The sequence below is a fragment of the Euleptes europaea genome, chromosome 12 (assembly GCF_029931775.1).
Source record: "Euleptes europaea isolate rEulEur1 chromosome 12, rEulEur1.hap1, whole genome shotgun sequence".
In the NCBI taxonomy this organism is placed as follows: domain Eukaryota; kingdom Metazoa; phylum Chordata; class Lepidosauria; order Squamata; family Sphaerodactylidae; genus Euleptes; species Euleptes europaea.
In genome coordinates this window covers 21912821-21930151 of record NC_079323.1, presented here as the reverse complement: position 1 = coordinate 21930151, position 17331 = coordinate 21912821, and positions in this window count along the sequence as shown.

The window sequence follows — 17331 nt, the reverse complement described above, 5'->3', positions numbered from 1 at the left end:
GCTGGAAAGTCCGCTGGACTGGAAGGACAAATGCTGGAAGAGAGCAGTTTGGCAGCGTAGAATTCATTGGGACACGGTGAAACCTGGGGAAACTCTGAATCCTGTTGCAGAGGGGGAGGACGTTTGATTCCTCCTAATCTTCCTCTGTAGTGTTTGTTGAGAAGGGTAGCGCCCGTACAGTTAAGGGAAGAAGGCTTGTGGTATGTTCTGAAGCAAGTATTGACTTGCGTCAATAAACATGGCTGATGAGGACCCTGCCACTTGGTCACCAGGGCCGATTGCTGCTATTCTAGAACAGTGGCATGCTGTTTATGCTGTACTTTTACCAAAGGAATGGTTAAAAATCACTAACTCATTTTTGCCTGTCTTAATTAATCGATGGCCAAATTTAGAAATAGGACGGGAAGCATTTTTCCCTGTCGCAGCACACTTGCAAAGAAAGGTTTCTTCATCTTTGTGGGCATCAAACAAGTATGTGGATTCCCACCTGAAGACCAGATAGCTTCTGCTGCAAGAAGTGGTGAACCTCATTCCTTCCTTGAGTTCGCTGCCTGGTTCTGCTGATTTTGCCAAAGGGCGGTGGGACTTCCTGCAAGGCCTTATCATCTTCCTGGCAAAAAAAGACTGAAGAGAATTTTAACATGGTAACATAAAACTGTAAAACACACATTTTGTTTAACGTGCTGTTGCAAATAAGGAAGGAAGGAAAGAGCTGACGCATCCTGGAGATGATTCTTACCAAAAGCGGCGCTGTGCTGCACACGTCGTATGCACTTCGAAGAGAAATTGTTTCATTTTATTTTGGTACTTGGAACTGTTGGCCTGTGAGAACCGCCTCTGTGATTTCTGGTATGCTGGCATTGACAATGTGAAGGCAAATGTTCTGTATTTTTTAATTACACTAATGTGATTTGTACAAAGATTAACGCAAAGTAACACAAATCAGACTACTAACTGGGGTTTTCTTCCCTAAGTCCCATACACATATACATTCCAGCTGGCTCATGTTATTCTTATAAAAGGCCTCCCGAAGCTTCTTGAGCTGCTGTGTGGCTATCCTTGGACAGACCAGCCAAGCAAGATGGTTACTTTAGGGGTTTTTTCTTTGCAATGTCAAGAGGATCCTGCACCAGGGATGAGATGGCGCCATTAGAAATGAAGTTCGATTGAAAGACACTTAAAATGGGTCAAATGTGGCCTATCTATGGAAAGTCAGAATGATTTCTTCTTGTTTTTAATTTGCTCTGTTCCGTTAAAAGAATTTTTTTTAAAAAATATCGCTTTTACAAAATGCTCTACCCTGAGAAAACTGTTGTAAACTTAAGTTTATGGTACACTTCCCCCCCCTTTTCAGCGGTTGTATGTTACCTATAAAATACCTATACTAATACCTATACTAATGTGCATTATCATCAACAGGAACAGAGCGTGGCGACTTCTCTTTCTATTTCAAAACCAGTTTCCAAAAAATTCCCAAAGTACTTTCAGTTTTGCATACTGTGCTAATTGTCATGGTCAGAATAAGAGTAGAGTAATGAATTGTTTTTGGGTGTGAGAGCAACAATATTTTTGGTGTATGTCGAACTATATAAAAGAGAATGGACGACATTCTGAGGAAGCCTTATGTGAAAGGAGCCTTTGGCTGCAATCATAGACCGACATACTTGGAAGCAAATCACTTTGAAATCAGTGAAACCTCTGGGTGAATGTGGTAAGGACTGAGCTGTTCCTTTCTGTGGCTTCTCTCTCCCTCTTGTTCAGAGCGTGTGCTGAAGAGTCCACAAAAAACAAGACACCGTGCAGTTCAACTGCAACTCCAGCCCTTTTCAGTCCCATGGATTTCAGTGGGAATGCTTAAACCTTTTCTGTTGAAATAAATGGGTACTTAAAAGCGCTGAACTTTGATTGGATTGTGCCCTCAAATGTATATGTACAAAAACTTGAGTGGCAGCTTCCGCAACAGTCAATAAAAGCTTCTTGTCTGGTAAACTACAAATGGTGATAAAAGTTACACCCCCGGTACATTTGTTATCTGATTATGTGTTGTAATTCTTGCATATGCCTTTTTCATGTCCATGAAAAATGATCTTCTACTAACGAGCATTTTTAACTTGAAGTAATACCTTTGAAAAACAAAAGATTCCTTCTGTACATAGTTCCAATAATGGCTGTAAAAAGGACGTTGACGCTCAACTGAGTTTCACAGCATGTTGTGAAATGTACTGCTTGCTTTTCAATATTAACTTTTTGCAGTTGAAATACTTGAGAACCGGTAGATGAAGTAACAGACTGGCAATTATTCAGTCGTTAAAACTGGAAAAGATCATTGCAAGCAGTAGCTGCATTTGTAATAAAAAAAACCCCCAAAACTTCTCCCGATTACCCCTTTGGTTAGTACGGTTGCCTGCTTTGAGAGCAGAGGTACTGAATGTAGTGGGTGTTCAAGGCATTCTGAGAGTATAACCTCACCACTCATCGTGCCTCATTCACATGCTGACAATGTGGCTTAAAATGGTTTCTTAAAAAGAACGGACCACTGTGCCTGCATCGATGTTCTCCAAAATTTTAAAACTTTTATCATTATCACTACATATGTACAAAACATGAGGTGTGCCTTCGAGGCGTCACTGACCCATAACCACGCCTGCCTCAGGCCAGGAGCCTATCCCATGATGGCAAAGAATTTGTGTAAGACAGATGGGCCAACCCTGTTCTTGCAAGCTGTAGCCCTTCAGCCTAGTTGCTGCCATCCAAATGGGCTGTTGATAAGGCTGGGTGCACCAAGCCACAACCAAATAATTTGTATTGACAAGAGGCAGTCCTCTGCTTGCCTAGGAGCATGTGGCAGCTTCTTTTGCTGCCTTCCTATCTCCCCCTCTTCCCTTCCAACGCACAGGCTAGTATTGTGGTAGGATTATAGTCATATGTGCTAGTTCCAGCATAGTGTAGTGGTTAAGAGCTGTGGTTTGGAGCAGTGGACTCTGATCTGGAGAACCGGGTTTGATTCCCCACTCCTCCACATGAGCAGCGGAGGCTAATCTGGTGAACCGGGTTGGTTTCCCCACCCCTACACATGAAGCCAGCTGGGTGACCTTGGGCTAGTCACAGCTCTCTTAGAGCTCCCTCAGCCCCACCTACCTCACAGGGTGTCTGTTGTGGGGGAGGGAAGGGAAGGTGATTGTAAGCCAGTTTTGATTCTCCCTTAGGTGGTAGAGAAAGTCAGCATACAAAAACCAACTCTTCTTCCTAGATAAGTGTGGGCTTCTCATTGACATGACTTACCTGGGCGTGGTAGGGTACACCCAAGTTGTATCAGCTAGGTAAGAGAGAAGAGGGCTAGAATGGACAGTGCCTCTGTTTCCTCCATGAAACACTGAAGTTTTGATGTGCAAAGAAGGAGGGAGGTTTGGATTTGTTTATGAATGCACTGATTTAATGTTTTCAGGAAACTCTCAAACATTATAAAAATATGAGAGGGAAATGGCATCATTATGCAGGTTACTCAGGAAAAAAAATCATGTACAGTATCTTGCACGCTTAACTGGTTTATTATAATGGTCTTTTTGGCCATGACTTTTTTTTTGTTTTGTTTTTGTTTTGTTTTTTGGCAGCCTGATTTTGCTTGGTATGAAGAAGGTAATTGTAGCACATTATTGTGTGGCTGCTTTATTTGGTTTGGGAATGTGCTGTCTCACAAAGATGCGAAGGCCAGAAAAATAGGCCAGATTCTGACTCTAGCATGACCTTTTGATATTCCATGTGAATCAAATACTTTCAACCAAGTAAAGTAGCAGCTACCTAAGAAATTCAATGTAGTTGTGCTGGCCAAAATACAAAGATCCATTTCAGGTTAATTCCAGGATTTGCACTCACCCAATGGAATTCCCAACATCTTTTCTTGGCAGAGACCCTCTCTGTGTCATATCACAAAATGCACTTGCAGCCTCCTTCCATTTCAAAAGCCTTTTGGCTCACCACCATTGGTTTAAGAAATACTAATCCAGAGTTATTTTAGGCATGCAGAATTAATAGAAGGCTTCTTTGGATCCACAGCCTGAATAGCCGGCTTAGCCCAGGGTCGTCATAGCTTGGAAACTAAGCAGAGTCGGACATGGCCATTACTTAGATGTGAGACCACCCAGGAGCTCCAGGGTTGCTACGAGGAGGAAGGCAATGGCAAACCACCTCTGCTCCTCACTTGCCTGGAATGCTCCATAGATGGGGTCACCATGCGTTTGTTGACATTCAATGGCACCTTCTTTGGATCCTCACCCAGGTTTATGGTGGAATCAGCTACATACTCCAAAGCGCTATGATTTTAGCTCACTGTAAGCACGCCCTGATCAGTCTCACCTAGTTAACACCTTTTAAAATGATATCGTTGATTTTTAATTTGCATATCAACACCCACCCCAAAATATTAGAATCTAACCGATTTCCACAGCAACCTTTGCATGGTTTTAAAGTTACTTTGTCATATTCACGTGCAACTACTGAGTGTGATTGTGCCTCGTTTCCCTAAAGCGCCGCTTAGCCAGCGTCCTCTGTACAAACGACCTCGGCCTTTTTATGCATGAAAGGCAGATAAGCACACCGTTCCTTGTTTCCATGGGGCTAAGCTAATGCCAAACCCACCCCTCTAGCTTACTATTAACACTTCTGACAAGTAAATAAGCTAGTTTTTACAGTGACTTACATTTCAGTATGAAACAGTGAAGGAGCTTCATTATCAAAATACTGGACATTTAGTTGTGCAGGGCATTCTTTATCTCTTTTTCATTGTGTTTTTTTTTTTTAATTATAGCTTGGAATTCAAGCCAAAGGACCTTAGCCATAATAAAACCGTATCTTCTGGTCAACTGCTTTTCTTTCTCTTTGTGTACAGCATTTACATATGTGAGATGCCTTCTGATGATGTGATTTTTAAATAATTGGTAATTATTAGGGCTGCTCGTTTACCTTGCCTGTATATTTTGTTTTAACAAGTGTTGTATAACATTTCCCCCTTCTGTATATGCTTCATGCATCTTAACATCTGTGTGCTGCTACATAAGTTGCAAGCCAGGGGTTGTGGCTTCAGAAACAATAAATGGGCTGTTAACGGCTGAAGTATAATGTATAGGATCCACTTACCTTCGTATGTATTTGCTGTGAAGTAATCTCTGTTGCCAGATTGATTTGCATTCCATATGCTTTTTTCTTGTAAAAAAAATCTATTTTCTGGAAATGAATACAAACACACATTCCTTTAACTTGCTCTAAAACTTTATGTTGTTTTAATTATAATATGCGTAAATTAACATTTCTCAGTTGTCTTATACAATTTCATTGTACAGTTTCAATTTTTGTTATTTTTTTCCAGGCTATAAAATCTTGTATGAGCTTTGCATATTTGGAGATGACGGTGGCAAAATGCATTTTTTGTTTCTTTGGTTTATAATCTCATTCTGTGAATTTAATGCTCCCCCCCAATGAAGTTATACCATCAGGTTTTAAAAGTTCCCCCCGAAATGAATTCCTCAGTCAAAGCCGAAGTGAGTAATTTGCCATTTCGGTTTCCACTGCATCAAAAAGCCCACATCCAGTAAACCACTGAAGGATGTGCATAACTTTTCATTGGAAATGCTACTTCATTCAATAGCTGCATTAATGGTGATTCAATCTGAAGCCAAAAACCAATCCCACTTAATCCACATGAACAATGAGGGCTTCCCCCCAACCCCTCTGGTTTGGTATACACTGTGAAATAATAAGGATTTTGAGCTTCCACTGACAGAAGAAATCAAGAAAGAATTTTGTTGCATTCCCTCCCTATACTGAGATACATTACAAAACCTCTTCAAATTGCTCTGCCAGCTTCTCTGGAATGGCAACAAAACCTCTGTCACACATACATACAGAGCAAGCACCATATTTTTTACCTAAGCTGCAGATAAAGCTAAGCATCCTGGAATGCTATCATAGCCATTTCTCAGGCATGGCCTGGTGAAACAAGTGCAGGAAACATCTCTTCAAAACCCTTTCCAAATACTAACATGTTACTGGTATTAGTGGTTATTAGGTAACATCTACTGTTTTTAGAGCCCCGTGGCGCAGAGTGGTAAGCTGCAGTACTGCAGTCCAAGCTCTGCTCACCACCTGAGTTTAATCCCAACGGAAGTTGGTTTCAAGTATCCGGTTCAAGGTTGACTCAGCCTTCCATCCTTCTGAGGTCGTTCAAATGAATACCCAGCTTGCTGGGGGTAAAGGGAAGATGACTGGGGAAGGCACTGGCACACCCTGTAAACAAAGTCTATCTAGTAAACGTCGGGATGTGACGTCACCCCATGGGTCAGGAATGACCCAGTGCTTGCACAGGGGACCTTTACCTTTTAATCTTCTGTTTGGGTTCCCCCCCCCCACCTCATCTAGTACCTGTCTTCACATAGGTAGCAGTGAAGTAAGAAGGAAGGAGAAGGTTGCCCGTTACATGGGTTATATTTATGTTCACTTTGTGGGATCTGTTACCGTAAGCCAAATATTGACAGATAAATGCATATGTAGCCCTGAAGGTTGCTCCTAGGAGAGTGCATCCTGAAATTTCTTAACTGAAAATGTACACCAAAATTGCTGCATTTGGGTTGTTACCATGTATTTTGACAAGCATGGTGGCGATTGACATGAACACGTGAAGCTGCCTAATAATGAATCAGACCCTTGGACCATCAAAGTCAGTATTGCCTACTCAGACCAGCAGTGGCTCTCCAGGGTCTCACATCACCTACCTGCCTAGTCCTTTTAAATGGAGATGCCGGGGATTGAACCCAGGACCTCCTACATGCCAAGCAGATGCTCTACCACTGAGCCACAGCCCCTCCCCACATGCACAAGATTCAGTATGTACTGATTGTACTTATGTATCCATATCTGAAAACAAAGTGAGAAGTGGGCTGTTTAGAAGGAGTAACCATACATGTACTACAATTGCTTGCTCGTGCAGAGATGACCAGGACCAGTGCTTCAACCACAGTGAAGTCCTAAACAGAGTTACACCCTTCTAAGTCAATTGAAGTCAAATGAAGCTGCCCTATACTTAGTCGGATCATTGGGCTGTCAAGGTCAGTACTGTCTGATGTGACTGGCGGCAGTTTTCCAGGGTATCCTTTCACATCAGGAGCAATCCTAAACAGTACTTCAGAAGTAAGTCCTAGTCACCAGACAGCACTGTGAAGTTAAGTGCAGTGGATTCTCATTGGAGAACCAGGTTTGATTCCTCACTCCTACGTAGAAGCCTGCTGGGTGACCTTGGGCTAGTCACAGTTCTCTCAGAACTCTCTGCCCCACCTACCTCACAAGGCGCCTGTTGTGGGAAGGGGAAGGGAAGGCGTTTGTAAGCCAGGTTGAGACTCCTTAAAGGTAGAGAAAATTGGGGTATAAAAACCAACTCTTCTGTGTTATTCAATGGGGCTTACTCCCAGGAAAGGGCCCTTAGGATTGCAGCCATTATGTACTCCCTGATCCTTTTTACTGGAGATGCCACGTATGGAACCTGGAACCTTCTGCATGCAAAGCAGATGTTTTACCACTGCTTCCCCCAGGATTAAAAGTAACTGGGTAGGATTGCACCATCAGAAACCTTAAGAAAGAGGCACCTGGGGAAAATGCAAGGAGGCTAATATACATATTGGCATGAGAAACGACCTTTCATAATCTCTAGGAGCCAATACGCTTGCTCAGAACCCATCACTCCTGCCTGTTCCTTCTGATCCATTCACTACCAATGAAAAAACATCTTGAAGAGAAACGAGTAAATATGGTGAATTGCAGAGCCCCAGCACTTAAACCATGGTTACTGCCTTGAAGCAGGAATGCGAAGAAATGAGGGAACAGGAGCCATGTTGTTCTTAAATTCAGCTGGAAATGAAGTGGGACAATTGCCCTTTCCATTGCCAGAAGCCAAAAGAACAGAGGCATTACTGGGATTGTGTTGATTTATTAGATCCCTTTCTTCCTGTAAATTTTTGGCCATGAGAAGGCTGGCTCAAGACATTTTACTACCCCAAACATCAACATCACACACCATCAAGATGTGTGAGAGAGTTGGTCCAGCAAACCAATCTTATGCTTTGTCTGTTCTTCTGTAAATGCTGAGAGCTGAAGCAAGGGCTTGAGTCTTAGGTACAGCCTTTTCAGAGGAAGAACCAAGCAATGTCGCACTAAGCAGTTAATCATAGCTGAGAAATAAAGAGAGTCTGTGCGGAAAAAGATCACATTAAACTTCACCCCAAGGGAGGTTTTACTTGGAATGGTGTTTCATATTTTTAACATGGCGATACCGTATTCGGAGACTAGCGGTGCATTGGCTTCAAAGGATTTAGATGGGGGTTTAATGCTGCTTGGATGGCGCAGGCTAGCCTGATCTGGTCAAATACTGGAAGCTATGCAGAGTTGGCCCTGGTTAGTACTTGGATGGGAGACCAACCAAGGAAGTCTGGGGTTGCTATGCACATACAGACAATGGCAAACCACCTCTGAACATCTCTTGCCTTGAAAATTGTGCAGGATTTGCTATATGTTGGCTACAACTTGATGACATTTCTACCACTGATGGTACTTAGGATGTCTTTCACATTTATGTTGTTTCTATTTTCCTGAAAAGCTATCTAACTGCCTATTTGGCACATGAATAATTTATTAATCACCGTTACCTGGAAAGTGATAATACATTATCTTTCAGGAAACTGCTGGAATAAAGCATACATCTCCTGGGTTTTTCCATTTCTCATGCTTATAGGGCAGATGGTAACTGTTCAGCCTACTGACCAAACGTATTTGAAATTGTTATCCTTGCCAATGATGACTGAAGGGATCTGTTTGGTGTCCTAAATGTTTATTTTCCAACCACTAACTCTACAAATCCTTCTGGAGGGTTTGTAAAATGAACTCCCATATTTTGAATAAATAGGGTGAATACAAAAATCTTAGGAGGATAATTACTGGGATTGCCAGCTCTGGGCTGGGAAATACCTGGAGATTTTTGGGGTGGAGCCTGAGGAGGGCGGGGTTTGGGGAGGGGACGCACTTCAATGCCATAGAGTCCAATTGCCGAAGCGGCCATTTTCTCTAGGTGAACTGATCTCTTATCGGCTGGAGATCGGTTGTAATAGCAGGAGATCTCCAGCTATTACCTGGAGGTTGGCAGCCCTAATAATTACCATGATTGGGAACTGTTCCACCTTAAAAATGGGTGAAAGGATCAGTCATAAGATACAGAGGTGTGCTGGTACAGGGACACAAGGAGTATATGTATTAAGAGACAAGATACCTCTTGTAACGAGAAATTGGGGCAACCAACAAAACAGAGGATCGGCCTTCACCGCCATGCTCTGCTTTTGGGCTTTCAGAGGCATTTTGTTGGCTGTTCTTGGATTCAGATAGCTGGACTAGACAGGCTTTAGGCTTATCCAGCAAGGCACTAATCATATTCCTAAAATGTAATTACATAATTATTTTGACATCAGCTACTACTTCACCTTTTTCACTCTGAGTTACTATATACTCGCAGATACTGTAAAATACCATATAATCCCTCCCCCAAAAGAATGCATGACGTATGAACACATGAAGCTGCCTTCTACTGAATCAGACCCTTGGTCCATCAAAGTCAGTATTGTCTACTCAGACCAGTAGCAGCTCTCCAGGGTCTCAGGTAGAGGTCTTTCACATCACCCACTTGCCTAGTTCCTTTAACTAGTGATGCCGGGGATTGAACCTGGTACCTTCTGCATGCCAAGCAGATGCTCTACCACTGAGCCACGACCCCTCCCCACAAAAAAATACAGTTTGGTGTTGGGAAAGTGTTGTTAGGGTAACAGAGCATTACTACCCCTGTTGAGTAGCTCAGAGATGCCAGAATGTCTTTGGTGGGCTGCACCCAACCTCGTGAAATGTTGTGCAGTTAATCATAATGGATTGCGGGGTGGGAGGAGGTTAGAGTGGAAAACAGACACAACTCTGCATTCTAGTGATTAATATTTAAATGCTGGCATCACTCCATGTCAAGGGTTTGGCATCAACTTCTGTTCTAATGATTGAACATGTCTGAAAACTGAGTAACAGCTTTTTAAGAACTCAGTAACCAAACAAACAACTGCCCTCACCTCTCCTTCATGTACAATGCCCGATAACCGTATCCTGCATGGATGTGTTGCAAAAGGTAAGACACATGTCTGTATCAAAAGGTTGCAATTCTTAGAACATTTCCCGAAAGTGTCAGGTGGGCGGGCGTGTTGGACTTCAGTAGAGGAGAGAGATTCAAGCCCAGTAGCACCTTAGAGACCAACAAGATTTCCAGGGTATAAGTTTTTGAGAGTCAAAGCTTCCTTCGTCAGATACAAGATAGATGATTGGGAGTAATACCCCACTACCGGAGAATTACACAACTTTAAGGAAGACAATGAGGAAACTGAAATTGTTCAAGACTTTCTATTCCTTGGCTCCATCATCAACCAAAAGGGAGACTGCAGTCAAGAAATCAGGAGATTGAGACTGGGAAGGGCAGCCATGAAGGAGCTAGAAAAGATTCTTAAGTGCAAGGATGTGTCACTGGCCACCAAGATCAAGTTAATTCATGCCATTGTATTCCCTGTTATGGGCATGAAAACTGGACAATGCTTCCTTCTGATTCTATGAGACTGTGATTCTATGATTCTATGCTGATAGGAAGAAAGTAGATTCCTTTGAAATGTGGTGTTAAAGGAGAGTGTTATAGGGCTATCGATTTGGTTCCATCCGAACTGAAAAACAGCCGAATTTCCCCCGATTTGGCGGTTTTCAGTTCGGATGGAACCGAATAAAAAAAAAGGCGGGAAAACGAGCCGAATTCGGCGAGTTTGGGGCGATCGCCGAATAAATTCAGCAAATTCGGGGGCTCCGAAGCAGCAGCAGAACCGTCACTTAGTAAGCAACTAGCAGCATTCTCCCACGACCAATGGTGGCCAAGCCGAGTCTTCTCCTGGCCAATCAGAACAGGGATTCTCCCTTTTGAATTGGCCAGGAGAAGAGTGTAAAAACTCCGGTCCTCCCACCCCCACTCGAGTCTGGAACTCCTTCCATTTTGGTGGTGCTGCTCCTGACTCTGAGAGATCCTTCCCGATTCCTGCTTACTGGAATAGGACTGGATTGGATTTACTTCTAGTCCCTCCCTGCTCTTTCTGGAAGACATCCACACAGTTTGATTTTGGGGTTTTTCCTCTATACCTTTTCTCCTGTGTGTGTGTGTGTGTGTGTGTGTGTGTGTGAAAGCAGATTCTCTGTGTGTGTGTGTGTGTGTGAGAGAGAGAGAGAGCAGTTTCTGTGGGTGGGGGGAAACCAAAGGGGGGGTTGCCAGTTGTGCCGGGGCCTTGTGTTTGTGCCCGCTCACCTCTGCGGGAGTTAGCGTTGTGTTTTTTTTCTGCCCATGGCCAGTGGCCAGTCCTTGCCTGGAGTTGAGCCGGCCCGTGCGGCAGTGCACGCGTGAGTCTTTCCCTCCGCTCGCCAACCGCCACACCTCCTCCTTGGGTCATTTGTGCTTTCTGCTTTGAGCCGAGCTGTACTGGTGTTTTAATAGCATATGCATAGCTAGCGCGCCTCTGTCCCTTTCCATGGTTTGCAAACTCCAAGGTCGCGTGTCACGTGCTGCTTCGCATGGTTTTGCAAACTCCGAGTCCAAACGGTCTATTTATTTCTATTCATTCCAATGGGCTGATCGGGGGGGACCCCTTCCGGGCCTTATACCTCGGGACACCCTTCCCCAATCATCACCAAACTTGGGGGTTCTTGCAAGAAGGGACCCCTCAAGCTACACTGAAAGTTTGGTGCCTCTACCTCTAAAAATGCCCCCCCCCCCCGGAGCTGCGGAAAGGAGCAAATGTATTTTTAATGGCTTTAAATGGCCAATTTATTTGTGAACTCTGACCTTGGTGCCAAATTGCACGGATCCGAATCGGGGGGAGTTCGGGCTTCGGCATTTCCCGAAAAAGATTTTTTTGCCGAATCTGAATTTTACCCCAAAAAATTTTCCAACAGCCCTAGAGTGTTATGATACCCTGGATCGCCAAAAAACAAATTAGTGGGTTATAGATCAAATCAAGTCTAAACTGACCCTAGAAGCTAAAATGACTAAACTGAGGCTATTGTATTTTGGTCACATTATGAGAAGACAAGAGTCACTGGAAAAGACAGTCATGCTAGGAAAAGTTGAAGGCAGCAGGAAAAAAGGAAGACCCAACAAGAGATGGATTGACTCAATAAAGGAAGCCACAGCCCTCAGTTTGCAAGATCTGAGTAAGGCTGTCAAAGGACATTTGGAGGACTTTGATTCATAGGGTTGCCATGAGTCAGAAGCGACTTGATGGCAGTTAACACACACACAAGACCTCACTGAATAAAATGGCGCTTACTTCTGAATCAACCTGCTTAGAATTGCTCCCTAAATGAGTGCACCTACAGAGGTCAAATGTATAATAACATATCCTTTAAGATTATTTGGCTTGCTTGTTTCCAAGAAAACAGGAAAGTGACCTGAAGAATGTGATACAATTTTGCTGCTTAAGCAAAGCTGAGTTGGGGAGCAACTCTAAACGGGTCTGCTCAAAATTAACTCCCATGTTATACAATGGTGCTTACTCCTATGGAAGTGTCTTTAAGGATTGAAGCCTTGATCCTGAAAACTGCCGGGGGGGGGGGGGGGATCAGGTAATGTGCATACTTGCTGAGAGCTGGGGATATTTATAATAACAAAAGAGGTCAAGCCACAGCATTCCAAAGTATAGGCAACACATTATTCTTCACATGTACTAATTTTAATAGTCATGCTAATTCTTTTTCATGGAGAATACAGGAAATATGGGATTTCGACCAAATACAGGTGTTTAGACCACATATGCAGTTATTTGGTCTGGAAGAGTGATGGAGCAATTCTAAAAATTGTTACACCCTTCTAAGCCCATTGAAGTAAATGGGTTTAGGCGACTGTAACTCTTCTTAGGAATCCAGTGTAAATGCCTTAAGTATTTAAGGACTGGGAGGGAAGGCAGCATGGTATAGCCCAATCTCATCAAATCTTGGAAGCTAAGGAGGGTCGGGGCTTGAAAGGGAGACCACCAAGGAAGGCTCTGCAGAGGAAGGCAATGGCAAACCACCTCTGCTTCTCACTTGCCTTGAAAGGCCCTTGCTGGGGTCGCCATAAGTCAGTTGTGACTTGATGGCACTTCACACACACACACACACACACACACACACACACACACACACACACACTGCCAGCGAGTACAGAATTTTGAAATTCTGAACAGCTTCACAGTTTGGAAAGGAGATGTGATCAAATTGAACAAAGTTGTATCAGTGAGGATATGACACTGGGACAGTGGTCATAGGTTCTTAGCCTGGAAATGATAACAGATGCCAGCAGAATCAGCTTACTCCACATGGCATGAATTTCTAGCTTCTGTAACAAAAATATATGTGAAGCTGGTTTTCTTCTGTCAGAGGATATGGGACGATGGTTGCAGTCTTATGCCCAATGAAACCCACTTGGTGCTGTTAACGCCAACTGCCCTGATCTAGCGACCCTCTTCTGCTCATAGTAAGGACAATGCCTTCTGGGGACAGAAACCCCAAAAGAGTGCAAACGCACAGTCCTGCGCAGATTAAAAGGTCTGCCAACCCATTTCCATGCGCACTAAGTGTTGCATAATTGGTACAGTGTACAAACAACATAATGGTAATGTCCTAATTAATAGTATTAATTACTGGTATTAAGGGTAATTGGCTGTCCTTGACTGGTGCACCTGAATCAAATACCATGCGCCACACACTTTTCTGTGTGGATATTTCAAGATCACACCCAGTGGACATGAAATGTGATGCTAGACTACAAACCATGCTTCACTAGGATTATTGTGCGATTTGCCAGCTGCACATACCAGTGAAAATTATCAAGAACCCTTATGGTTGAAAATTGGTGCATGTGTGTGTGAGAAAGAGTGAGCGTGTAAATGAATACATAGTATGCTAAACTTGTGAGCATAATCCAGTCTTTGGAAAGAAGAGGGGTTATTGCCAGCTTTCTCTGGCAACAGTTTCCATTTCATTCTTTGCAAAAAAATAAAATACTCACTGTGGAAACTTGCTAACGGATTGTGCTTCCAAAGGTTCATGAACCTAACAGAAATCTCACTCACTTAAAGGAACTATGGAATTCAGCACCACTTACTCATAATCTCAGTTAATTTTGTTCAAAATTCCTAGATTGCATGGCCTGGGATCAGGGTATTTGATGGATCACCTTCTCCCATATGAACCAGCCCTTTGATTGGAAGGAAATGGAGTTTTTCTTAAGAATGATCCTGAGTCTGATTAAGGACTAAACAAAGTTAGTTTATTCAGAAATCACAAACTTGGTAAACGACTGAGAGACAGGCTTATTTCTAGCTAGGATCCATAACTAACAGGGTAACATGCGGCCTGTTGCTCCTCTTTCACTGTAACTAGAAGGAAGAGGAGGGGTGCATTATGGGAACAAACAAGAACACAGGAAGAGAAGGGAGAAGGATCACAACCTTTCTAAAAGCTCATACCCTACCAGAAAATATTTTTGTTAGTCTTTAAGGTGCTACTGGACTCATGCCCTTTTCTACTAACCTTTCTATCTATCTATCTCTCACACTTGCTGCCCCCTGCTGATCTTCCTTTCTTTAATTGATAAGCCTGTCTTATTGTATCAGTATTCAATCACAATAAAACAGTAGGAAGTTGAAGATTCAAAGCAGTTTGTTGTATTGGCCAATACACAAAACGCCTGGTGAAAATTGCCTGAAGAGCAGGACAATTCACACCCACATCAAAGGGTTACAAGCATGAATATAGACTTCGATAATGGGTGGTTACAGAGGCGTAATACACACGTAAGACTCAACTGCCCAATACTTGGGACAGCCTAAATTAGAATACCCTATCCCAACTTGAAGGGGGTTACAGAGAAAGTTATGATCTCATGTCCACTAATGAGCAAGAAGACTCTACAGTGTCAGGGGCTGCTATGTTTGATCCTAAGCTACTGAAGTTCTTATCTTGGACCCTGGCATTTGCCAAGGCTAACTAAGGGAGTGTTCCTAGCTGGCCCCTATGTGTGGGGAGCCAGCTCATGAAAGCACACTGGGGCCTTCTATGGATTCTCTAATTAACTTCTAACAAGCAAAGCTGGGCCTCCTCAAGGCCTTTTAACATATATGTGCTTGGTGTAACTTTAATCACAGATGCCAACTCTTATGTATTGAGTATGGCATATTCATAAGTGCAGATTATACTTTATTGATTACAAAGAATATATTTCAAATCAGAGAATACATTTCTAATACATTTCCCATAGCAAATAATGATTTCAGGCATTACATAATCAATCTTTGTGCACTAGACATTGTATTTCCAACATGATTAAGGTCAGCTGTTCATAGTGGATTAACACAAGAAGTGGATTAACACAAGAGATGGGCTGTTTGGGCTGTGACTCACCCTGATTGTGGCAGGGACAAGAGAGCGCTGGAGACAGGGCCACATCTTTTTTGCTCAGGCTTTTGGTTGAGTTTTTGAAAAACTCTTGTTGATGGTTTTGCCCACTGCCAAATTAACTCATTTGCCCATGTTATTGTGTATTATTGATTTCTTCCCATTAAATATACAATTTTCCATTTATTTACTAGCTCCTTTGACCAAAGTTCTTGAGCTTAGCCCATTAAATATAAACAGGAATATTATGGCCGAGGCTAGCCTGATCTCGTCAGATCTCAGAAGCTAAGCAGGGTCAGCCCTGGTTAGTATTTGGATGGGAGACCACCAAGGAAGTCCAGGGTTGCTGTGCAGAGGAAGGCAGTGGGAAACCACCTCTGTTAGTCTCTTGCCATGAAAACCCCAAAAGGGGTCACCATAAATCGGCTGTGACTTGACGGCACTTTACACACACACATTATGGCACTTTAAAGAGGAACAGTATTTTATTCCAGCATAAACCTTTGTGAACTAGAGCCCACTTCTTTAGGTGCTGTGATTTTTCCACTGTTCTTGATCATGTGGTCTTTCATAAGAATGTCTTTACTGTTCTGATGGTTTTTATGCTGGCCTTTCAATATTGAGGTTTGCTACTGCTCTCTATTCTTGTCACATTATATGCCACTGTTAGGTTGCATGTTTTTAGAATCTATTTAATTGTATTTTTTGTATGTTCCCTATGGATTGTTCAAAGCTTAACGATGGGATAGAAGTACTGTAAATAAATAATTTGACTACAGCCCTGTAAATGTGAAATAAACATATACAGAGAGGGGAGCACAAGATCATGCCCACTGGTGCTCCTTCCCACCTATGCATGCCCAGTCTAAAGGCAGCAACGAGCATTTATTTATTTGTTTGTTTGATTATTTATATTTTTGACTTCTTACCCCCCTCCGCCCAAGTGGGGCTCAGGGCAGCTAACCACAATACATTAAAAACAATATATCATACAACATCCCAGTATATAATTTAAAACCAGTCAACGGCCAACAAATAGATGGCACTCTAAAATCCCTTTGTTATCTCACCCTGCTTTAAGAAGCCCACAAACAATCCACTAAAATACAGGGCAGACATTGGGAGAACATGGGGGGGTGCCTTTGTCCAGTGGCCAGTGTACTTTGTGGAGCAGCCGCAATGTTGCCAGGTCCCTCTTTGCCTCCGGCAGGAGGTTTTTGGGGGCAGAGCCTGAGGAGGACGGGGCTTGGGGAGGGGAGGGACTTCAATGCCATAGAGTCCAATAGCGAAAGCGGCCATTTTCTCCAGGTGAACTGATCTCTATCAGCTGGAGATTAGTTGTAATAGCAGGAGATCTCCTGCTAGTACCTGGAGGTTGGCAACTCAACCTCAACCATATGCCTGGTGGAACATCTCCATCTTGCAGGCTCTGCAGAACTGAGAATGTATACGTATAGTATATCTACTGCAGGCTCTGTTGTCATGATCAAGAATATTGTATTTTCCAGGTTTCCTGACTGCAGAGATGGAGTCTATACATTTGTAGTTTGTACATATGATATGAAGCTGATCTCACATAGGTGGGGGAACAGGGCCACCATATATGTTGTGTGTAGGGGGCTTATGTAACTAAAAACTAAAAGTGATAGTATGTGCCAGCAGTCTTTTTAATTTAACTCTAAATTAAGCCAATGTAGTCCTGCATTTCTGAACTATATTCAAAATAAGGTAACTCTACACCTAGGGTCGCCAATCTCCAGCTGGAGATCTCCTGCTATTACATCTGATCTCCAGCCATTAGAGATC